This window comes from Pantherophis guttatus, chromosome 1 (genome assembly GCF_059756535.1).
Source record: "Pantherophis guttatus breed Tessera chromosome 1, ASM5975653v1, whole genome shotgun sequence".
Taxonomy (NCBI): Eukaryota; Metazoa; Chordata; class Lepidosauria; order Squamata; family Colubridae; genus Pantherophis; species Pantherophis guttatus.
The window spans coordinates 237,019,248-237,044,461 of record NC_142063.1 but is presented as its reverse complement, the minus strand read 5'-3'; the positions used below and the strand labels follow the sequence as shown (position 1 = coordinate 237,044,461).

The window sequence follows — 25,214 nt, the reverse complement described above, 5'->3', positions numbered from 1 at the left end:
CTTGATAGAAGAAATACAAATGCCTTTACCATTTTTTAAGGCAATCCCAAAAAGTTCCAGGGTGTACTTCCAAGCTGACAATATTGGAATCTGAAGATGGGTGTGGAAAGAAACCAAGCCAAGGAATTCAGAGTAGCATTCCTAGCACTCCCTCAACTTTTTCTTAATCACAACAACCTGAGAATGAGTAACTGGCTCAGATCCAAGGCCAATAAAGTCATTTTGGCACATAGGGAAAAACAGTACTACTATATTATTATCATAATCATCATCACCACCATCATTATAATTATTATCGTTATTTCATAATATCCAAAACCTGTTGCTTGAGATAACGCCAGCCGTAATTTTCTAGAAATTTCAACTCTTTTTTTCCTTTTTAGATGTCTTGCACAAATTTTGTTGCAAGCCTTCCTGCTCAAAAATTCCACAAATTCTCAAAAAAAAAAAATACTTATCCTTTGGGCTTTTCTTGTTGCAGGAACATCTGCAACCCTATATTGTTTTTCACTATAAGAAAGCTTGTTGATGACAGCAGTGGAAAGGAATACAAATAATAAGTTTCTTTATAAACTGGTTGTTGGGTCCAAATATTGATAGGTTATGAGTACTTGCCAAAACTTTATTCATTTATGGTCTTCAGTCTTTCTCATATCAAAGGAAAATGTGTGAAAACAACTGGTTTAACCTTCAGTAGTTAGTAACTTTGCTTCAAGCCAGAACGCCTGAGTTTGCTATTCAGAGGTGTGATGAATAATATGCCTTGAGTGTATATAGAATGGGTCAGAGCTCCTCCCCTTTCTCTCTTTGTTATGGTCAGAGAACCTCCTCTTTGTTTCAAATTTTTCTTGTGTCTTAATATTTTGAAAAACTTTTTTTACATTTCTGTAAAGCTTGTTTTTAAAAATGGGCCCAATCTCTTTCTTTCTATATAACCAATTTCTCAGTAGCCTGGAATACAAATATTTCTTATGGTTATATCTATTTTTGTTGAAAAACTTCTTTAAAAGCTCATAAAATAGAGAAAAATGCAATTTACTCTACAATAACATCAGTTGTTATTAGTGTTGTGTTGAATAAGTGTTTTTATGTCATTATATAAGGCTTTCAGGCTGAAACAATGCATTCTGGGGCATATTCATCTCTCCTTTAATAGGTTTCTGACTGTGCTTGCTTGAGGCATATTTTAGAGTTAAATGATAGTCCCATCTTCCAAAATGTTTATTTCAGCAATATCATACCTTATGGACATCGATATACTTGATATTTTCAGTCTGTTCAATTGCTTGCCTTTCATTTCATTCTTTTCTGTATAACATTTGTGTTGGCTTCAAAGAAGAGTCCCTTTCGCTCTTTCATACTTTGTTTTGTTACTAACCTGTAGTTTAATTTTTTAATGTCAAAGTTCATATTAAATTTATGTAAATATTTATCAATCATCTATATATAAAGAAAGAAGAATAGTATTTAATTTTAAAGTCTATATCTATCTTCTTAGCAGGAAGACTTTTACTACTTAGCTAAATATCAAAGTTCACAGAATCAAGCTAATAATACTGAGTAAAAGTAACACCCAACACTTGTATATCATTTTCATTTCTGCTTACTATTTAGTGCATTGGGATTGGTGAGCTTCAGAAATAGCTGTTATATCAAGTAACAATTTCAGAGTAGCTATTTGTTTTCACTGTACTTTTACTTAGCCAGAATTTCATTGAATAGCATAGCACTTGCTGAGCAGAGCTTGAAACTGAAGTACATTGGTTGAAATCCAACTTTAGCCCCACTCCAGTACATATACTAGAATTCATAGAAGTTATTCAAAGTGATATTTTGATTAAGTGAACTTCAAATAAAAAGTATTATGTATCTCAAAATAGGAGTACTAAAAATATCTAGGAATCCAAATTACGACAGAATCAAAATTGAGACTTAGAAATTATCTAAATTTGAATATGATCATTATTATACACGTTATGTAAGTATGTGCATGTCATAAGTAAACTTCAAAGGTATAAGGGGATTTCTATAAAATAGGTCATATAGGAAGAGATGGTCAATAGTTTTTCTCCCAAGAAATTTAAGAATGTTTTATGACTAGCACTTTGAATTATGCTAATAAACCAGTTGGCAGCACTGATATTGTTACAAAGGCCTGTTAGTTCTAGTCTAAATTTTGTAAGTTGCATTTTGTTCCAACAGAAAGCTACTTTCCTGAGTAACTGTCAAGAACCACCAATAAGCTCTTATCATAATTAAAAACAACAGTAATAATTTATTATGTGGCAGGTGACTGTTGGTTTGAATTCTAAAGTCCCAGAGTACCTTAGCTTCTTCATTTTCTTTTACTTTCGCTACTTTATGGTCCCTTGTTGCAGGCAAATGGTATTTCTTGCAGAACTTCTAATGCACAATTGTTCCTATTTTGTCATGCCATTTATAGTCAATCTTATGTCATCTTTTTGCAACAGCTAGCCTGCCGCCCAATTTTTAACAAGAAAGACAAAAAAGTCTGGATAGTAGATATTGGCATTATCTAGAGGCAGCGGAATAGAAGAAAAAGAACTGGAGAAAATCACAAAATACAAAGACCTGCAAATAGAAATAGAACAACTGCAACAAATTAAATCAAAGGTAGTACCAGTAACATTAGGCACCTTGGGTGCAAACCCAAAACAATTGGAGCACCACTTGCAGATCATTGGCATTGACATATTCACCATCAGACAACTTAGGACCACTTGATAGGTGGACAAAGATGTCAAATCTAGTCTGAACATCTGGCTGACTGTGTGACGAACCATAATTTATTAAATTTGTATGCTCCTCAGTTCCCCATAAAATGAGGTGAGGTAACTCCTCCCTTGCCACTGACCTCGGTGAATGAACATGCTCCGGGGTTGATTGTTCCAAGAATTACTTCAGCCAAAACAAAATAAAGCTATTCCTAGTCAGAGCTGCCATTTTGGACATTAAAAGGGAAGGCTAGTTCAGGAATACCTTTAAAGGCTCTTTAGTAAGAGCCTTAGTGGTGCAGTGGACTAAGTGCTGTTATGTAGCACTTAGCTGCCAGCTGTCTGCAATTAGTTCAAATCTCACCAGGCTCAAGGTTGACTCAGCCTTCCATCCTTCCGATGTAGGCAAATTGAGGACCCAGATTATGGAGGCAATAAACTGATCTTATAGAAACACCGCTTATGGGGGGCTAAAAGCCCTAATAAGCAGGTATATACAGAAGTATGAAGGCTATTGCTTAACGCATTGTAAGCCGCCCTGAGTCTCCAGAGAAGGGTGGCATATAAATCAAATTAAAAATAAAAATAAGTGCATTGTAAGTCGCCCTGAGTCTTCTCTTTATTAAATAAATAAATAAATAAATAAATAAATAAATAAATAAATAAATAAATAAATAAATAAATAAATAAATAAAGTAAGTAAGTTACACTGGAGTTTTTAAAAGCAGTGTGATCTAATATATATCTAAATTTTTTATCTAATTTATAATTTCATGATTTACTGTTGTTTTGTGGGAATTAAGCCACAAATAATCTCTCATCATTTTCTCACCTGAATATTCTGAATCCAACAGATAGTATGGTATAGGAAGTGCTAATTATACACAAATAAAATGAGAAATGTACTGAAAAATAAATCATATAAATGAAGTAGATTGTTAGCCACATATGGAACTCATTGTCCAGTCATGGTTTAGTTATTTATTGCAAGGATAAAAGGATTATGCATAAGATATTCAAATAAGGAAATGATTTTTCACCAGGTTAAAAAAAGGATTGATGACCAATTATTTTAGTAAAAGCCCTAAAAATGATTTATTTTTGAATTTTAATTCCTATCTTATATCTTCAAGCAATATTAATTTATTTATTTTCAGACTGCCCTTCATTTTTTGTTTTTGCACTCACAAATCATAAACCTTTGCCAAAAGGAAAAGAAAAAAACAAACCCTCTTACTGTATATGTACTCGTTATTTTTTCTTTGATGTCTTAGGAAGAATTTTCATTCCAGTCTTTTCCATTGTCTTCTGTATAGATACATTTTTGTCGGTCCACATTGCATTACAAGGAGGGAGAAAAAAACTTTTCAGGAGATAGTTTTATAAATTAAGAAACAAGTGTTTCTCTATTTTTCTTTTTAAAAAATGAAACCTGTGCTCTAAGAAATTGGCCCTGTTGAAATAGACTTATTTGGTAATACACATGTCTCTGACTTCTAAACATCATCTCAGATGCCAGCCAAGCCATACTTTAATTCTAAAACTGGTGATAGTGCTCCATCCCATGCCAGGCGCTAGAGTGTTATTGGCTAGGAAATCTGTGTGTAGCTAAATTGGGAATTCCTCTAGTTTACTTCTCTCAAAATAGCTCAGCAACTCAGCTCATAAGCTTTTGGACTCTTCGGTGATTCGAAGTTTTTTTGTAGAAAGAACTGAAATCTGTAGAGGTGCTGCTATCTTGAAGCTGGCTTTGGATTGTGAGTCCTAGCATTCTTATTTTATTGCTTGTACCATGTATGTGTGTATTTATATATTTATATTTCAAGCAATGTTCTTCAGAAATTTAAGCTTCTGAAAACATGACAGTGAATGGTTTTAACAGGCCTGTGAAATTCTCTCCAAATGTCGTTTGGTATTTAATAGGGTCAGTGGTATGATCTAACAGCTAATGTATTTGGTTTCTTATTACCAGCCTCATGAGATTTATCGATTCCCTGCCTGCCTCTCATCTCCTCTTTTAAACTTTGGAGTTGTTTGCCAGAATATGTAATGTTGACTATAGTGAGAATCAGGGATAGACTTATTTAGTGGAAATAGGAGTTTAAGAACGAATCAGCCAAATATTTGTAAATTCTGCAGTTCAATAAATGTTCTTGTCAAAAAGAAAGCTTCTAAGCGGTGTGTGTGTGTGTATAATTTATATAAATATATATATCTCGCTTAAATTTGGTGTGGAGATGGAAGTAGTCTAATGATTGTACCATTCATTACTTTTGTATGGTACATTACAAACATTTCCTTTTCTTCTTGGATTTATTGAAATACATAGAAGGTATATGGTTTTAAAACGCCACTGGAAAGATTCATGAGACACACCAAATGTAAGGATAGATGCTAGTCATTTATTAATTTGTTCTACATGATTCCAATATCCAGAAAAAAGATTACTAAACATTTCATGGGTCAGTTCAAAGTTCAATTGAGAACTTCTTAAGGATAGAAATATTCTTAATTCTCTGTTTTACACCAGCTTCATCTTCTATTGTACAATTGTATACTTTGGAAAATTAAAGAGAAAAAGAAAAGCATGACGTAGTGTTTTCAGAATGACTGTTAGATCTCAAAAATGGGTAATGTTGAAACATGTCAATCGTCTTGGCAGCTTTAGAACACAAATGTGTTGTTGTTTTTCTTTATTTCTGGATTATGATTTGAAATAATCCATTTTTAAGATACTTTGATCTTGAAAGAGAAATCCGCACAGTGGATCTTGTTATGTATAGAATGAAATTCTGAAAAATCTTTTAACAAGATTAATGTACAGTATCTAAATATTTATAAAATTTAAATGAGATTATGCTGCATTGAGAATATTCCTGTATTACTGTGAACAAATTCTAGTGTTGAATCATTTTTATTTAATTTCTCTTGCTTATTTAACTTTATACTTTAAACCAATAAGCTACAAATTTGCATGATTGCCTGCTTATGATTACTGTTGGGCTAATTGCATTAAATCAGTTGTTCATAGATACAGAGTATATTAATAGTTGAAGAAAACTGGTATCGTTATAACCCACAATTTGAATTGCTAACTGAACTTCTGCATTAAACTGTATTGGGGTAATGTAATTTCTTATTATGATGAAGCAAATTATTAAAGCAAGTTTATTGGCTAGGATTCAACATAGCATTTCCTTACTTAGTGGTACTATCTTATTTGTAGCAAAAGCATATAACCTTTAAAATATGTCAGTTGAAAGTACAACTGAAGTGTGCAATTTATGCACTGAGTTACAGATCTTAACTAAACATATTGTCTTGGAACCAGACTGCATCTGAAAAGTGGCCACTGGCATTAATATTTATTTGGTCAGATAAAGATGGAAGCAAATTTAGAGGTTATATGGGAACTTCACATTTAAGTATCCTTTGTTTAACTACTAAATAAGTTTCTGTGATGTACCAAGAAATATAACTATTATAGAATGGGATTGGGAGAACTAAATTTCAGCATTAGGAACACACGCACACCCTCAAAGATGTGTATTATAATTTTTTTTTTAGATTATTATAATCACATGACTGAATTATACATATTGGAAGAATAATACCACATACAGGTAGTCATTACTTAACAACCGTTTGTTCAACAATGATTCAAAGTTAATGATGGCACTGACTAAATGGTAGTGATGGCCAGTCCTCAAACTAAGGATCATTGCAACATTTGCATGCTCACATGACTTAAAATTCAGGCGCTTGGCAACTTGTCCACAAATATGACTGTAAGGGGCACTTCAATTACCCTGCCACCACCTACTCTTGCTCTGCCTTTTTGGTTGCCCTGTATTCCACCACTCTCAATACCCTTGCTGTCCTGCACTCTACTCTGCTCTCCCCAACTCCCTATACTATACCCCACCTGCTGCCCTGCATTTTGTTGCCTTCACCCCACCTGCTCTCTGACCCACTCCTCTACTCCTTGCGCTCTGCCAACACTGCTGCTCCCAACTGACCTTTGCAATCTTGCTCATGATGCTAACAAAGCGCCTGTTGACAAGGTTCATGGCCAGCCACTGCCTCACAAAGAGTCAGGCTGCCCCTCCTCCTCAGCAGGATGAGGGAAAAGATGAGCTGGACATGGCAGGAACAGCAGAGTGTGGGGCAGGAGAATGGTGGTGAGGGGGAAGTGCAGGTAGCAGACTGCAGTGCGACCAAAAGGGCAGAGATGGGGGGGGGAGATAGCTGGGTAGTGGGAATTGAAGCAGAGGCAAGCATGACCAGTTAGGAGAGGTGTGAGGTCGTTTCCTAACAACAGTGGTCCTGGAGTAACAACCACAGCCTGGACCATCAAAGTGCCATTGTTAAGCTATGTGGTCATATGATGTTTTGCCTAATGACTACCTTCCTAGGGTCATTAAGTGAGGACTTTCTGTAACTGTCCTCTCTGTCTTACTGCCAGTTGTTGAGAAGAGAGTGATTATAACATACTGTCATCTTTTTTTAAAAGAATTGTCTCAATTTTTGACACTGAATAACTAGTTTTGAAATGCACTGTACCATTATACAGAGGGAAAATTTCTCTTTTGATATGCTAGTTTGAACAGAAATTTTCAGTGGTCTGTCTTTTTTTCTCTGGAGCCTCCTGAAAAAATGCTTGGAAAGGTTGGGAGACTTTCTGAAACCATATGAGAGGCATTGCAAAAATGTTGTAATAAAGAACAAGCTCAAAATGCTTATTCTTCCCTTATCTTTTAGTACACTTTTGTCCATTCCATGAATTGTTTATCATTTGGCCTTTTGCTTTTGAGAGTTAATTGCTACTCTACTGATGGAGTGAGCTTTATAGATATGTAAATTACTAGAGATGTTGTCCACATTCAGTTTTGTTAAGTTCAGTCAATATAGTGTTAATAGTTTAATATGATACATGTGTTAATTTGCTGAGTAACGCAAAGATGTTTGTGTTATCACTAATACACTGCTGCGTAGAAGCTTACTTTGCATATATGTAAGTTCTGCTTGAATTGTCACAGCACCAATTAAAATTAGCATCTTTTCCTCCCTTTTGCATTAGTGCAAGAGGTAAATTACACATTGACTGTATCTGGTAAAATGGTATCCAAGCCCTGAAAATACATATTATAATAGGATATCTGTGTATTAAGATGGCACATACCTGTTGACTATTGCTGCAGTAGCCAAATTCAGATACCACGTTATGAAAACTATTTTTTTCTTTTGCAAACGAAAAAGAAACTATTCTTTCTCCACAATAATAGTCCATCAGATAGGTTGGACTGAGAACAACTATTTAGACTTGTTCATTCTATTTTTGGTTTGATGCTAGATTAAATGAATGTATTTTATCATTATTTGTTAAAGTTTGAAAGATGTTAAAATAAATAGAAGTTTTAAGATTCTGTTTTTGAATTTATCAGCAAATATTTAATGTATATTAATGATAACTTAAATAGGGGCTCTAGGACAGGGATCCCCAATCCCTGGCCCACTGCCCACTACTGAGTCTTGCACCTTTCGGAACTGAGGCATGGAAGTGGCAGGCGAGCACATGTGTGTCACCCTCACTCACGTGAGCAGTGGGCAAGCATGTGCACATGTGCATTATTTGTGCAAGTGGTGGGCCCGTGTGCCTGCCATTACGCAAATGGAGTTGTGCATGTGCGCTTGCCCACCACATGCATGGAACTATCCCCTCTCCCCCCCACCTCCCAGGCCAGTCTGCAAAGCTGAAAAAGTTGAGGGAACTCTGCTCTAGGATAGGCATATAAAAATTTTCAGGATGTTTTCCTAAGAATAGATTTATCCATTTTTCTAATATAAATCTTGATTGGTACAATTTCTACATTACTCATAATGTTTATATTTATTTTCTTTAATACACAGTCTTAAGATGATAGATGGTGTAGCAATTTAGCCATCTCATTAATAGGATGTATATAACAGTATATTATGCTAATATCTTGCACGTTTTTGGATGGATTGAGGCAGTGCTCTTCCTCTCTCCCTATTCTAAGAACAGTTTTGGTCTTAAATAATTTGACTATAATTGAAAAATCTATCTGCTTTGCTCAAATTGGTCTTCATAAATTATGTTTCTTCTCAGTCCAGATTCATTGGGCTCAGTTTATCAAATTGCGCTTTGGGGGGGGGTTATATAATATACTCTCTTAATTTCTGCGACTCACCTTGATTGTTGGAATAAATGGAAATTTGGGGAATAAATTCAATAATAGGCAATGTTTTTTAGTTTCATTGAATTCTAGGGAAGTTCCTCTTTCAGAGCTAAGAAAATGAACAAATTATTTAGAAAAATAAAAATAGGTTCAAGTTGCACATGTTTTTATTAGCGGAAGAGTTTGAAACAGTCTCATTTCCTATTTCATCACTTACCTTATGCTTTGAAATTCATCTAACACCGTTTGACTTTGTTGAGGTTGAATTAAGTCAAACTAGCTCAATATTATAGTTCTGTTAGTTTGTTAATAATTTACAATTATTACAACATTTTAATAACGTGGCAATTATTCTGGCATTTGTTTTCATTTTTAAATAAACAGGCAATTTGAATTCAATTTATCAGAAAAAAATATGGACAGATCTCGGTTGTTTATATGGTTAATCATTATAATTGATACAATTCAACTCTATTAAATAATTTTCATTAAATTATGTACAATTCCTGAGGTATTTTCTCAGGAAGCATAGCATTGGATCCTGAAATATAATAATAATAAATGCATGCAAATTAGCATGAGTTTGTTTGAGAATTCACAGGAGTGCATATAAAGCTTTTATTTTTTTCCTCTGGGTTTTCATGGTTAAGATAATTTTTTTACTTCATCTTTTTTCCCCTTCCTTTCCTTATGCATAGCACAGAAACCTCATAGAATGCCTTACAAATTAGACCAAGGATGTCAGGGAGTCTGTGATCATTTTTTGAACCTAAGATTGAAAGTAAAGCACAGTGGCATAAAAGCAAGTAAAGGGGCGTTGGTTCTACCTGATACGCCCATTTTCAGACGGTGCGTAGAGACTCCAGGCATGGGTATTACTCTTGTCCTATAGGTCTATAGACTGGGTCTAAACTGAAGAAATGCCCTCCGCTGATGCTCCCCAGTTTCGACGATATTACAGCAATGTCTCATGACGTACCTGCAATGACACCCCAAAGATACCCCGAACCAGACCCCCCTTAGGGTGGGCCTGGAGTCCCTATGCACCATCTGAAAATGGGCGTATCAGGTAGGACCAATGCCACTTTTCCAGCACGGTTCTCAGAGACTCCAGGCATAGGACATACCAAACACGGGAGGGTACCTATCTGGTCCAGGTCACTGGTCATTCCCAATATTCACTGAAGAACTCTCTTGCCAAAGGCGGCCTTGGCCGAGGCGAAAGAATGCAGTCGATAGTGCCTGATGAAAGGCGACGGCAAACACCAGGTCGCACCCTCCGTCTCGGAAGAGCCTGCAAGTCATATGCCCTGGCATTGGTTGCCTGAAGCAACCTGCCTACTGTCGCCATAACTTTCCACCCCATCATAGCTGGATGGAATGATATAAAAAGCACCTCAGTCTTCCTGAATGTCTGTGTTCGTTTTATATAGATACATAAGACTCTCCTCACATCCACTCCCTTTCTCTGGAGTGAGATAGTTTGGGACAGAAATCCGGCAATATCAACTCCTGCGCTCTGTGAAATAGTTGATCTTGGGCATAAAAGCTGGGTCCAGCCTCAATACTACCCTATCAGCGTGGAAGATGCATAAATATTCCCTCACAGAAAAAGCAGCCAACTCCTATATCCTCCTGGCCAATGTTATGGCCACTAAAAATACCACCTTGTAAGTGAGAAACTGGAGATGGGTAGTTCTTAGGGATTCAAAGGGTGCCCTAATGAGGGCCTGCAGCACCTTGGCGAGATCCCAGGTAGGATATCTATGAACCAGTGGTGGTCTTAAATTGGTGGCCCCCTTGAGGAATCTCCGCACCTCTGGGTGGTGCTCTATGGACTCTAGAGTCCCACAAGATAAAATTGATGCCAAGGTTGCTACCTGCCTCTGAAGAGTAGTCAGAGCTAACCCTTTATCCAGGCCTTCCTGAAGGAAGTCAAGCAATTGAGAACTGATATTTCCAAGTTACGTCTGGTACACCACCTACAAAAAAATCCCCCATGTAGCATTGTAAATTTGAGTGGTGAATGGTCGTCTGGCAGCCTGAATGGTCTGAATGACGCCAGAGGAGAAATTTCGCTCCGTCAGAAGTCTCTGCTCAAGCACCACATGGTCAAGTGGAGCCACTGTGAAGCAAAAAGGTCTAATATTGGGGGGGGGGGGGCAAACCAATTTGATATTTCCTGGAATAAGTCCAGGTTCAGATGCTACTCCAAATGGTCGATGGTGGCCCAGCTCAGCCAGTCTGCCCACATTCTTTGCCCCTGAGATGTGCTCGGCTTTGATGGAAAGCACGTTCTTCTCTGCCCAGCGACAAAGTCACTCTGCCTCCTTCATGAGTGCCCTGGAGTGCATGCCCCCTTCCCTGTTGATGTGTGCTTTGGCTGCCACATTGTTGGTGAGGAGGAGGATATGCCGTTCAGCAATCTGTTCCTTGAATTATCTCAGGGCCAGGCGAGCTGCCTTTAGCTCTAGCCAATTGATCTTTTGATGTAAGTCAGTCTCTGACCACCTCCCTTGGGCCACCAAATTCTGGAAATGGGCTCCCCAGCCCCCCAGACTGGCATCTGTGGTGATAGTCAGACACTTCTGGTCCCTGTACACACAACCCCTGTGTCAGCGTTGCAACCCTGTTCATATGAACCCCTGTTCATACGATCTGAAGTCCACCAGAGGAGTGACCTCAGAACCCCTCTCAGGACCCTAAATTTCATAGGTGATGTGCCTCTGCCTTTTCTCTGGAAAGGAAGCAGAAACCACTGTAGTGGCCTGGCATGGAACCTAGCCCAAGGAACTATCCCTATACAAGATATCATCTTGCCTAGTAGTGTGGACAGTAAGGCATTGGAGGCTCTCTTTTCCAATCTGATCTGTCTAGTCAATGTCCTGATGCTCTCCATGTGATCTGGTGATCGAAAAACCTGTCCTGTCAAGGTATTTATTATCGCCCCAAGATGTAATAAGCGAGTAGCCGGTCTGAGGTGGCTCTTTTCCACATTTATGGAGAAGTCATGGCTCTGCAAAAGCTGAACTGTGACCCGCAGTTCCTCTTCTTGACACAGTGAGAGACTGACTGTATTAATATATTGTCAAGATAATATTGTATACGGACTGGAAGTGTTCTGAAAAAGGCTCCTAGTGCTGCCAAGAGTTTGGTAAACACTCTGGGAGCTGATGCCAGTCCAAATGGTGACGCCCTGTACTGCAGGTGTCTGCGGTTGTAACAGAACCTCAGGTACTTTCTGTCTAGAGGTGAAATTGGGACATGAAGATACTCTTCAGTGTGGTCGATGGAGGTCAAGAAATCTCCTTCCCTAACATTCTCCAATATCGATTGTAGAGAATGCATTTTGAACCTACGGTACCGTAAGTATTTGTTGAGTCCTTTGAGATTTAGAATTCGTCTCAACACCCGTCCCCCCCCCGAGGCTTTCTGAATCACAAACAGCATGGAATAATAACCTTGTCTCTCCTGATCTACTGGGACCACTTCCACCATCTGAATATCCAGTAGATGCTGGATGGCAGTTTCCATGCTCTTTCTTTTGTTCACATCTCTGGAGACGGGACAACGGATAAAATACTTCGGGGTAGAGGTAAATTCTAGAGATAAAATACTTCGGGGTGGAGGTAAATTCTAGTAGAGCCTTGGTACTACAGTGGTTTAAAGCACCCTGTTATTAACACAGCTGCCTGCAATTTACTGCTGGTTCGAATCTCTCCAAGGCTCAAGGTTGACTCAGCCTTCCATCCTTTCTAAGGTAGGTTAAATGAGGACCCAGCTTGTGGGGGCAATAAGCTGACTTTGTATAAATATACAAAAGTATGAAGGCTATTGCTTAACGCACTGTAAGCTGCCCTGAGTCTCCGGAGAAGGGCGGCATATAAAATCAAATTAAAAAAAAAAAAAAAATTCTAGGGATAGACTCGATCTTACGGTTTCCCTTACCTAAGCGTCCGTAGTTGCCTGTTCTGGGACTGCGTCTTGGTCTTATCCACAAACCCCTGCCCCAACTGGGTGTACTGTCTAGGTGCATAATCCCTCTGTTTTCATTGAAAACCTGACCCTGCAAATGGACGAAAATAAGGCTTACTGAAGGGAGGGTAGGGTCGGTGATCAAACCTTCTAGAGATCGATGACAAAAGTCTCCTCTTGTCCCTAGATTCCACCAAAACTGGATCCAGAGACACACCAAATAGCTTGTCCCCTTTAAAGGGCACTGAAGCCAACTTCCACATCCTCTTAGTGTCTGCCTGCCAGTGTTTTAGCCACAGAAGACACCTTGCCGTGACAGACAAAGCAATCACCCTAGCTCCAAATTTCACAGAATTCAGTGTGGTGTCTGCCGTGAATTCCGCTGCAGCTATAATCTTGTTGAAATCCTGGTGAGTCCGGAGATCACTGGGCGGTACTCTTTCCTGCATCTGCTTCAACCAAAGCAATGACGCTCTGGTGAAAAAAAAAAGTGCCATGGCAGTTTTGACCACCCAGGCAGCCGCTTGGTGGGCCTTGCAAAGTGTAAACTCCACTTTTTTCTCATTTGGCTTAAGAACGTCGTCAGCATCAGAAAGCATAGCTGAGGGGGATGCCAATGCCATCACCGGCTCATCTACTTCGGGAATCCATCCCACTCTGGGATCCCCAGGCCCGCTGGCAGTCCCAGGTCTTTAGCACCTTCCAGAAGAAAATTAGAGTGGGGGCCATTCTAATCTCTGGGGGAATGATGTTCCAGAGAGAGGGAGCCACCACAGAGAAGGCCCTTCTTTTGGGTCCCACCAGGTGTATCTCCCTAGAGGATGGGACCCGCAACATTCCTTGCCTCCCCGCTGTAGTGGGTCTGGTAGATGTGACCCTCAGATAACCTACAGACTCTAGGCCATAATCTACAGTTAGGTATAACTCCATCTCTTAAATACTTATTCTTGGTAAGAATAAAATTGCAATATTACACAAATTCTGCAATAATTACAGAAATTTAAATAATAACTTTTATAAGATAGAATTTAATAATGTTGATTTAGCTGTTTTCCATTAATCACATAAAATATAATGAATTACAGCAGTGGTTCTCATCCTTTTCCTTATCCCGGACTCCCTTTAAATACCTTTTATGACAGTAGACCAGGAGTGGGCAACTGTGGCCTTTTTACAACCTGTGGACTTCAACTCCCAGAATTCCTGAGACAGCTGTCTCGGGAATTCTGGGAGTTGAAGTCCACAGGTTGTAAAAGGGCCATAGTTGCCCACCCCTGCAATAGACCATGGCCACAGACCACCAAGACATAACTCAAGATTTAAATCATAATATTTCTTCAAGCTTTTGCGGACCTCCTGTGATGACATACTGCCCCGCAGGGGTCTGCGGACCACAGGTTGAAAACCACTGGATTACAATAAAGCAGCAGGTTCCCAGGAAGGAGGGAGCACATTCAGAGGACAGGAGTAAGTTAAGAGATAGGATAGTCCAGGGCTGAATAATGAGAAGGGGGAGAGATTTAGAACAGCCATTCCCTAGAATCTCCCAGGCAATATATCCTTTAGGTTAAAGTAGAGTAGGCTTAGTGTGAATAGACTGGACTAGACTAGACCTTGGAGGCCTTCTAGTCCAACCCCCTGCTAAGGCAGGAAACCCTATATCATTTCAGACAAATGGTTATCTAATCTCTTCTTTAAAACTTCCAGTGTCAGAGCATTCACAACTTCTGTATATATGTCATACGCAAATAAAGAACTGAAATTTGGCTGATTATCTTATATTGTTCTTGAACTAGACCTGACGTAAAATAAAATTTGTTTTGGAGGAAATTCAACAAATATTTTTGATGGGTATAGTTTGAAGGGAAATTGCCATTTATGTTTGATACCCATGAGTTGTTCCAGGTGCTACTTCCTAATCAAGAAATAACCCAAAAGCTATGCTTACTTGGTTGTATGTGAGTTGTTGCATGCAGCAGCTTTTTTTTTTTTCACTATTTAAAATCATTATCTAATTAGAGAAAATAATAGTTATTTAATTCAGTTTAATATTAAACTGAAGAAATTTGATGTCCTTGATCAACTTCTAGGTGCAATTATTTCTGGAATAGCATATTTCCATTGAGAAGAGGCTGTTCGGTTAGAATTTTGAAGACAGAATAATACAATTAGATTTTGTTTTTAATAACTTGAAAATATACTAAGTGTACTTATTAAGGGTTCAGCCCCCTGCAAATACTGGATAATTACATAGTTTGACCTAATTGACTTATCTTCGTAATAGAACACCAAAAATTACTTTCTGGATTTCCTAATTGCATTGCTGTACTTGCAATCTGAGTACTTCACCAGTAGTAAAAAAAATTGTTGCTTTGTTTGTGTTCTTCCTGAATGCCCCAATCACAGTACACGAATATAATTTGGAATGACTTGCAGACTTTATCATTGTAAATAATATATTGCCTAATTTTTTTATTTCTTTACTTTCCCCCCATGCACACTCCTTTAGTATTTTCCCTGAGGCTCTAGCCCAGAGGTCTTCAAACTTGGCAGCTTTAAGACTTGTGGACTTCAACTCCCAGAATTCCTGAGCCAGCCATGTTTGTACATGGCTGGTTCAGGAATTCTGGGGGTTGAAGTCCCCAAGTCATAAAAGAGCCATAATTCCCCAACTCCTGCTCTAAGGCAAAAGCCAACAGGGTCAAGATCATCCAGTTCTTGCAAAGAAGTTGTTCCACATGGTAGATACCACAACACAGAAAGCACAACTCCTGGGGCCCAATAAAATAATACTGTTTCACAGAGAAGACCTGAACAGGACCCTCTTGCCTTGACATAATTGCTTGGTAGTTACCACTGCCACTTCCTCTTTCTTCGGTGATGCCATTACCTTGCACCCTTTCACACAGCCATGGTATGTGAGAGAGGTGGAACACCACAGTCTATGTGGTGACTAAAATGGGAGAAAGATGAGAAAAGAAACATATGCAATTTCTGATTATTGTAGCTTTGAGGCATGGGGCTGCAAAATGTATCCCCCTTGCTTGTGGGGATTGTGGTTAATAACACAAGATTATAATGTAAAATTAAGTACATTTTCTTATTTCTTACTTTTAAATGAAAAATTTCCGTTTTGATTTTAGGTAGTTCCATGCATGCTAAAAACCTCAGTGTGTAAAAATAGAGAGCAATTCCAAACCACAGGTGGTAACTTTTTAAAAAATGATATCCTATACAAAAACTATACATAACGATTTAAGACTCTGAGCCAAATACTAAAATGATGCCTATTTACTTCTTTTTGAAAACACTGTGATGTTCAAAAATGCCAGTTTGCATCAAATGTACAGGAACTGTACTTGTAAAGAACCCATAATAATCAGAGAGAAGTTATTAGAGAGAAATGCAAACAACATACACAGTAAATCAAAGACCTGATTGCAAATTCTTAGCTAAAATGTTCACCTGTACTTTAGGAATAGCTGGTATTTCTGAAACAATGGAGTCATCTTTATTTCTCTAGAGTCCTTCTAGTTGCCACCTTTAATTAGAGACCCTGGAGCTGGGTTCCCCCCTGCCTTAGCTCCTTTTCTTTGCTCCAGGACCAGCTTGTTACTCTTTTCATTTTCTCAGGAGATTTGCCTCCCATTCCAAAGGGAAAAAAATGATATTTTAATCAGAACAGAAGGGCTGGGGGCAGGGATGAAATGCTCCCGGTTCGGACCGGATCGCCTGATCCGGTATTGATGGCGGTGGATGGTTTGGAGAACCGGTAGCAAAAATCCCTGCCCCCACCCCCATGCCCAGCTGAGCCGCGTGATCATCAGAGGCTTTTTTTTTTTAACTTTTAAAAGCATTTTTTCTACAACCTCTTCGACCAAAAAATGCTTTTAAAAGTTAAAATAAAAAGCTTTTGATGATCGCGCGGCTCAGCTGGGATCGTCAGAGGTTTTTAAAAGCATTTTTTTCTGCAACCTCTTAAGGTTGTAGAAAAAATGCTTTTAAAAGTAAAAAAAAAAAAGGTGGCCACACCCACCCAGTCACATTACCCCCCCACCGAGCCACGCCCACAGAACCGGTAGTAACAAATTTTACATTTCACTACTGGCCGGGGGGGGAATCCAGCTGATCGGGAGGAAATGGGATTTTGCAGTATCCTTCCCCTGGAGTGAGGTGGGAATCGAGATTTTGCTTTATCTTTCCCCCAGGAATGGGGAGGAAATAAGGATTTTGCAGTATCCTTCCCCAGGAGTGGGGAGGGAATGGAGATTTTACATTATCCTTCCCCTAGGAGTGGGGAGGAAATGGGGATTTTGCAGTATCCTTCCCCTGTAGTGGGGAGGGATTGGAGATTTTACAGTATCCTTCTCCTGCCACGCCCGCCAAGCCACACCCGCCAAGCCATGCCACGCTCACCAAGCCACACCCACAGAACCGGTAGTAAAAAAATTTGAAACCCACCACTGGTCTAAGCCATTCCTGAATCTAATGAGGTTCTGTATTGGCTATGTCTTAGCTATGGCTTGGTATCTCACCTGAGAAGCTGGCAGATAGCAAATGTAATGGGAGAGCTTGTCCATTTGCTATCATTATAATTATATTTTGTCAAAAAATATATGATAAATATAAGTATTCTCTAGAATGGCTGAGGGAGAAAAATGCAAACAAATAATAAAAATGGAATCAGCAAGCTATTTGGTGTTCTTTCATTATTTGGTGAAATGGAATTATTATTAAATGTGTTACCAAATTAAACATTTTATTGTGTTCAGCTAAACTACTGGGATATATGAACCTAATAATGAATTCTGGGGAGGTTAAACGCAACCACATGTTTACTGGACCCGTGTCCCTCCTGGCTGGTACTGGCTACCCGGGAGGTTGTGCGAAGCTGGCTCCAGAGAATTATAAATGCTTCTTTGGGGGAGGGTTTCCTGCCGCCTGCCTTGAAAGAGGCGGTGGTGAGGCCCCTCCTTAAGAAGCCTTCTCTGGACCCAGCTGTTATGGCTAACTATCGTCCTGTCTCCAACCTTCGCTTTATTGCGAAGGTTGTTGAGAGTGTGGTTGTGCAACAGCTCCCGCAGTACCTGGATGAAACCGTCTATCTAGACCCATGCCAGTCCGGCTTCAGGCCTGGGTACAGCACGGAAACAGCATTGGTCGCGTTGGTTGATTATCTCTGGAGGGCTCGGGACAGGGGTTGCTCCTCTGTTCTGGTCCTATTAGATCTCTCAGCGGCTTTTGATACCATCGACCATGGTATCATGCTGCACCAGCTGGAGGGATTGGGGGTGGGAGGCACCATGTTGCAGTGGTTTTCCTCCTATCTCTCCGACTGGTCGCAGTCTGTGTTGGCAGGGGGACAGAGGTCGACCTCGAGGTGCCTTGTTTGTGGGGTGCCACAAGGGTCAGTCCTCTCGCCACTCCTGTTCAACATTTATGTGAAGCCGCTGGGTGAGATCATCCGTGGATTTGGGGTGCGATGCCATCTGTACGCTGATGACACTCAGCTGTACATCTCCACCCCAAACTACCCCAACAATGCCCTTGAAGTGATGTCCCAGAGTCTGGAGGCCGTGCGCGTCTGGATGGAGAGGAACAGGCTTCGACTCAACCCTTCCAAGACCGAGTGGCTGTGGATGCCGGCATCCCGATATAGCCAGCTGGTGCCATCGCTGGCTATTGGGGGCGAGTCATTGATCCCCACAGAGGGAGCTCGCAATTTGGGCGTCCTCCTGGACACACGGCTGTCTTTAGAAGAGCACATGACGGCCGTGGCCAGGGGGGCTTTTTATCAGGTTCGCCTGATACGCCAGTTGCGCCCCTTTCTGAGTCGGGATTCCTTATGCACAGTCACTCATGCTCTCGTCACTTCTCGCCTGGACTACGCTAACGCTCTCTACATGGGGCTCCCCTTGAGGAGCACCCGGAGGCTCCAACTGGTCCAGAATGCGGCCGCGCGGGTGATTACGGGAGCGACATGGCGCTCCCATATAACACCTCTCCTGCGTGAGCTGCACCAGCTCCCGGTGGTCTTCCGGGTGCGCTTCAAGGTGTTGGTTCTCACCTTTAAAGTGCTCCATGGCTTAGGGCCAGGGTATTTACGAGACCGCCTTCTGCTACTGATAACCTCCCACCGGCCAATACGCTCTCACAAAGAGGGCCTCCTCAGGGTGCCGTCGGTCAAGCAATGTCGGCTGGCGGCCCCCAGGGGGAGAGCCTTCTCTGTGGGAGCTCCCGCCCTCTGGAACGAGCTACCTCCCGGAATACGGCTGATTCCGGATCTCCGCATTTTCCGTAAGGCCCTGAAGACGTTTTTATTTCAGCAAGCCGGCCTGGCCTGAATAGGTTTTATGGGTTAGTTTTAATTGTATAGCTAGGGGTTTTAAATTGGGAGGCCGTTTAATTTAATTTATTCTTAATTATCTTAACTTTTATATTGTATGTTATTTTAATTCTCGGCTGTTCACCGCCCTGAGTCCCTTCGGGGAGAAGGGCGGGATATAAATTTAATAAATAAATAAATAAATAAATATGCAAAACGTTTTAGAAATTTATAATGAGATTTTTATTTTTTGGATGCTTTCAGAGATTCTTTCCTAACATCCTTTTAACACCAATCACAAATGTTTTCAGAGAAGCTAAACTACAAAATGTCTAGACTTTCCTTGAATGTGTTTCAAAGGCTCTTTGTTGAAGATAAGAAATAGATTTGTCTTTCCTTTATATCCCCTCACTACTGACCTATACATTTAAATAAATAAATTCTAATTCCTCATTTTTGCAGTTTTTTTTCTTAAAGTCTACCTAACCATTTTTACATATTTTAATAAACATATTCCCTAATCTACATATATTTCCAAGCAGTTTTCCTTTGATGTATATGTTATTTTCACAAACACACACATTTTACTCAGCTTTCTTTTATAAATATATGTCTTTGAGGATTTTTTGAGAGCGAAGAATCCAAATTTCCACATTGTTTCAGTATGCATAATGAACAAGGATTGGTCCGTGGTTTGGTTTGTGCGTTTGGGAATTGTGAATTTGGTAGGTTTGCTTAAATCTGTAAATCAAACAAATCTTTTCTCCAATTAGCCTCACACATCAAACTTATTAGGATAGAAAAGGTATTTTAATTCTGCTACTGAAGAAAATCAGTTTAAATAAAAATTTCCAGATCTGATTATATTGTCAACACTGCCAAATTTGCAAATTTGAGGGAATTTGAATTACCTTGCATACAGGGAAAGAATTTAGACATAGTATCCTTGTTTTAACCACTACCTAATTTTAACACAAAGTGTGGCACCTGCTGTGAATTTTTACTCTTTTCATCCAAACAGTGAATAATGCAGAAAGGGTGCTTTCTGGGCAGAATATGGTTTCAGCTTCATATCAAATATTCCTCATGTAGAAAAGGCAGTAGCCATAGTTAGGAAAACAGTTCTTGTATTCTTTGTGCTATGACTATGTCACAATTAAAATTGCAGGCATTTGGAGCTAATTTACTGAAATGATTAACAGTTCATTCACTACCATACTATGGAAGAGCTACTGTTTCAGGTATACTTTTCAAGCTTAAACTATATATTGTATTCTGATAATAAATATATGTGGGGGTATATTGTCATTAGAGAACTCTGGTGGTATAGTATCAGGGAGATAACCTTGAGAGAAATAGGCAAAAAGTACTACCTAAACAAAGAAAGCTGAAACAGTCCTTCCTTGCTCCTTGCGAGATAATATTCAGAAGAGATTTGGGCAGGCTCTACCTGATTCATGAGGGAGGGCTGGTAAAAAAGATCTGTTATTATAGCTGTTCTCTAAATCTTCCTGTGGAATTGCTTTCCTAGTGGCTCAGCAGACTGATAGCATTGTGATTAACACCAGCTGTCTGCAATTACTGTAAGTTCGAATCTCACCAGGCTCAAGGTTGACTCAGCCTTCCATCCTTTCTAAGGTAGGTAAATTGAGGACCCAGTTTGTGGGGGCAATAAGCTGACTTTGTATAAATATACAAAAGTATGAAGGCTATTGCTTAACGCATTGTAAGCTGCCCTGAGTCTCTGGAGAAGGGCGGCATATAAATCAAATTAAAAAAAAATTATGTGAGATGCTGCAATTATTTTTAATTGAGCATTGCCTTATGGCTTTTTGTGTTTTTAAAGTTGCCCAGAATTACTTGGACAGGATGTGTGGCTATAGATGTTGGTTAAATAAATGAATATTTATTACAGCTGACATGCAAACATTGGTGGGGAGAAGGTGAAAGAAGAGACCCTTTATTATTTTTTGCCTGTTTTTATGCTCAAAATCCCCCAAATCAACATTTCTTCATTGAAAATCAGCATATTTTCTAATTTATTGAATAAAAGAAAAATATTTATGTTGCTACTTCACATTTTAAATCAAATGAAATCCTGATTTTCTGTTTACAAAAACGTATTTTAACAAAAAGTTTGGAAAAGTAATATATCCCTGCTTACAATGCAATGTCTGAGATCCCACTTACTACATTATTTTAACAAGGTGGCTTCAAATCCTTGAGTCTAAAGTGGGTTAGATATTCAGAGGTATAAATCTGATTCATTGTATAAATGCTGCTTTATTCTTTCCGCTGTTATTCATAAGTGTGCCCTTAATATTTGTCATATTTCTATATAATTTTAAAGGTAGAAAGAAAATGAAGAATTTCAGTCGGATTCTGTTTAAAATGCTGGACCATTTTAGCTATTCTAGAGAATGGCTTGCTGTAACATGCACATGCAAAGATATTTAAGAAGTTTTAATATTTTATAGCTCTGGATAACAAAACCTAAATCTGCTGTCTAGTTTCTATGGTAACAAATACTGAAGCATGTCTAGCCAACACTGACTTTTTGAATTTTTGTGTTAATTTTTTTAATTTCTTATTTTTGTGGGTGCTAAACATAATTCATATTTTAAGCTTTAACAAATGTTTTTGTTTAGGAGAAAGATATCCTAGGTAATTAGATAGGAAATGGATTAAGAAATAATTTTTTAAATCCAGATTTCATTGATACGTTTTGTATCAAGTGGCTGAGAATGATTTACTTCAATTATTGTAAAATACAATGACAGCTACAAAGTTTTCTTGAGGACATCACAAAAACGGTTGCCCTCCACATGCTATTGGCTTGAGTGTTTCACACTTTAAGAGTTAGTTGAAACTTGTGGTTTACCTCAAAGCTGTGGTCCAAAACCCTTATATTGGTAAGGTGTAAACCCAGCTGTTTGGAGGCAATCCTCATCACTCAATTCTATACCACAAATTTTCCCAGTATGTTGTAGAATTGTGCAGAAAGTGTCTTAGGTTCCAGATAAATAAAAGTGTTCCAGTTAAATAAAAATACATATATGTGGCATTATTGTGGAGTTCTTGCTGCTCTCTGCTCTGAGGAGGACCAAGAACTCTACAGTTCATCCCTGAGTTACAAATATTCTCTTCTATTGTAGCACAATTTACACATAGTAGTAAGCCACAATTTGGCTTGGTTTTGGCTTACTTTGTTGTGTCAACTGATGCACTGGGTTTATCAACCATTGTGGGAGGAAATTTCACCTGGGATTGGTTTACAAACTATACTAAGTGAAAAACTGAGCAGCTACTATATGGACTAGTGAGAAAAATCATACTACTCTGTGTGTGTGTGTTGTACACACACAGTATATGTTTGTGTATATGTGTATGTGTATGTATATGTGTATATGTATGTATATATATGTGTGTGTGTATATATGTGTGTCTACACACACATTCATATATCTATATCTACACAGACAGACAGACAGACAGACAGACAGGCAAGAGAACGGTGACTTATTTCACCTCTGTTGGCTTTTTTTCTCTACCTCGTTTTGTTAATACTCAGCTCCTTCATCAAATGCCTTTGCATATTGTCTCCATGTTACCCTTTTCTTCCTTTATCACTAGTTCACTTTAGAAACAAGATGGTGAACACCTTTCTTCAGAGATCATTGGTCTCTTCTTGTTATGGCCCCAATACAAACTTTTCTCCTTTATTCTATTTCTAGACAAGGTCCTCCCTGAGATTGTTGCCATTACTTTCCCTTTCCACTTTTCTTTGCTGCATCCTTACAAAATTTACCAACAGTCAAAAAAAGATGTCTGATGACTGATGAAGAAAGAGAAGAGTAAAAATCTTTATTGAAAATTTAACCCACTCAAATCACGCTCCAAGGCCAAAATTGTGCTTTCAAATATTTCTAGATCAGTAGTACCAACACTGGATCCCTACATGTTGGTGGAGAATAGCTCCCATTAGCTCCAAAACTAATATTCTACCATCTGTTATTCTAGATTTGGTAACCTGCATTCCAAGCAGATGTTACCATTGTCTTTAATCCTGTTATATTTTCATTTTCCAAGACTGCTATAAAAATAAAGTAGGTAAGCCAGAGATAAAGAATTTGTCAAAAAGAAAATGACAAAAAATGGAATTTGCACCAGACAGAATTAGTAGTGGAGTAAGATGTGTAAATTTCCAGTGGGACTTACTTAGCTATTCTGCTTAAATGTCTTTAAGCAGAATAGTTGCTGGGACAGAGTGATAAAATAAATTAGGATTCTGCCGAGTTAGTAATCATGAGTATAATGGGACTTCTGGGAGATAGATATGATAAACTGAAGACAGCTCTATGAAAGCGGAGTCGACAACCTCAGTAAAGACCAAGGAACCAATGAGTAGACCGGTTCCTTGGAACCTTTCCAGATATGTGGAGATAATATAATATGCTCTGGATGGCTACTCCTCTTGAGGAGACCACAGGATAGCAGTTTTCACAGGTTTGAGTGCTGGAAGACAATAGTATTAGCCATCCTGTTTGCAACTCCAAGACTTTTAAAAGACACTAAGCTCGCAAATCTTGAGTTTCTAATCACCTTTGTAAATTGCTCATTACTACTTTTAGAAGAACAAGTTTGAGAACACTGGGTGGGTCAGCCTTCAATCCCGAGTAAAAGAAAGTTTTAACCGTAAGCTTAAGAATTTAACGAATCTGAAATCAACAACAAAATGCTAAAAAGATTTGATCTTACAAAATTATAAAAGGTCTATGGGTTCCGATAAAATTGGAGCAATGAAACTTACAATAAGATTTTGGAATTAATTATAAAGAAATAGATTCTGTTTTGGTTTTTACAAGACATAATAAAGATAAGCAATTTCATAATTTCAGAAACTTTAAAATATTGTTTAATATTTAAAATATTAAATATTAAAACAATAAATTAGTATGTACAGTAGCAGCAACAGATAAAACTACATGCAAACTACAAAGTACATGCAGCACAGTGAAATTACTCAAGATTGGAAGATAGGGATTAGGGCTGCAGATAGACTGCTATGCATTTACCGTTAGGAATATTCAACCTATTGGAGGGTATTGCAGAGAATATCCTCTTCCTGGTAATCATCAGTTCATTTAATCATGATGTCAGAGAGCCAATTCTCAATGACATACAATGATCTGCAGAATATTGAGCATTTCTGAAATACGCTAACTTGACAATAATCCTAAACACAGATATCTAACCATGCCTTTCATCAAGGGAAATTGCATCTCTGTTTTCCAGATCTTCCTTTAATGTCTGTGAAAACCAGGTTGAAGTGTGTCCCAACTAGTCCAGACTATCTGGAAGAGCAACATCAGACAAGGCAAAAGAAGAAAAGCAGTTTTAAATTGAGTGTCCAATTTCTACTCTATTATTAAAAAAACAATTTAAATTGTTTTTGTATGGTACGTAATGACTGGATTCTAGGTAGTGTACCAGATTAAAAATATGAAAATGCAGTACAGTACATGCAGTTTAAAAAAATGACAAAAACCACATCTTCTTTCATTGTTGCCAGCTACAGCATTCCAAAGGCCCTGCAGAAAAAAAATATTGTTTTCACAGGCTTCCTAAAAGGTAGAAAAAAGGAGGGTGGTAAGACCATCTTAGGGACATCTGCCCCTTGACATATAGTGGACTAGATATCTGTAGTGATCCATCCTGACTAGTTGGAGATTCCATTTGAAGCAGATGATCCTGCAACCCAAGTCATATAGGGTTTTACAGGTTACCACCAGTATATTGAATTGGACCTAGAAGCCAGTGGCAACCAGCGTAGTTCCCACAAAATAGTTATTCCATTAAACCAATTAGTACCAGTCAGTAGATGGCAGTCACATTTTGTGCCAGCTGGAGCTTTGTTTCAGAATGTATTAAAAGCCAGCCCTGTGAAGCAAATTGTAGTAGTTCAAGTGCAAGATGACT

The 25,214-nt window shown here is 38.8% G+C and overlaps 1 protein-coding gene across 1 annotated transcript in view; it reads left to right on the top strand.

Annotated features, from left to right (window-relative positions):
• Positions 1–25,214, top strand: part of BACH2 (BACH transcriptional regulator 2) — a 184,872-nt gene that overhangs the window by 36,792 nt on the left and 122,866 nt on the right. The window lies entirely within an intron of this gene.